The sequence below is a fragment of the Carassius auratus genome, chromosome 44, assembly GCF_003368295.1.
Source record: "Carassius auratus strain Wakin chromosome 44, ASM336829v1, whole genome shotgun sequence".
Lineage (NCBI taxonomy): Eukaryota > Metazoa > Chordata > Actinopteri > Cypriniformes > Cyprinidae > Carassius > Carassius auratus.
In genome coordinates this window covers 2,195,065-2,195,665 of record NC_039286.1, presented here as the reverse complement: position 1 = coordinate 2,195,665, position 601 = coordinate 2,195,065, and positions in this window count along the sequence as shown.

Below are 601 nucleotides of genomic sequence, written 5' to 3'. Positions count from 1 at the left end.
ACTGTTGCACAGGTGTGACATTACAATCTTAAGACTGAAATACAAGCAACCCGTATGGGTATCAAGATTTCCCCCACTTGCCTAAAATATTCCATAGAGAACATTGTGGCATCTTGAATGTGCTCTAGTACACACATTCGGTCGAATATTCTTGAGTGTAGATTTGTCACATAAAAAAATGAATCACCATGCATTCTAAACGTATGATTTGTGATATACCAGGAAGCGTTAGTTGATGTCATGTTTCAGTGTTATGGCAGCTTTACCCTCAATGATATGTTTATAAATGCGGGTGGGTAGAAGTCTCTATTACTGTGGATATAAAAAGGAAATTTCGGGGACCGGAGTGCTGATATTGTGCCCAAGCCATCCCAGATTTGATATAGTACATTAACATTTTCAGATATTTAAAATGATATGTGTTTCAGACAAGTTGTCGTCATTTTAGCGGTTTGCTAACATCTTGTGCTACAGCTGCGAGTAACACTGACATCACACCACATGACAGGTCACATACATTCTGAGCATGTCAACCACAGAGTCTGCTGTTGATAGCTTGTTATTGCTAATTCATGCATTTCTAGTCATTTCGTTTTTTATG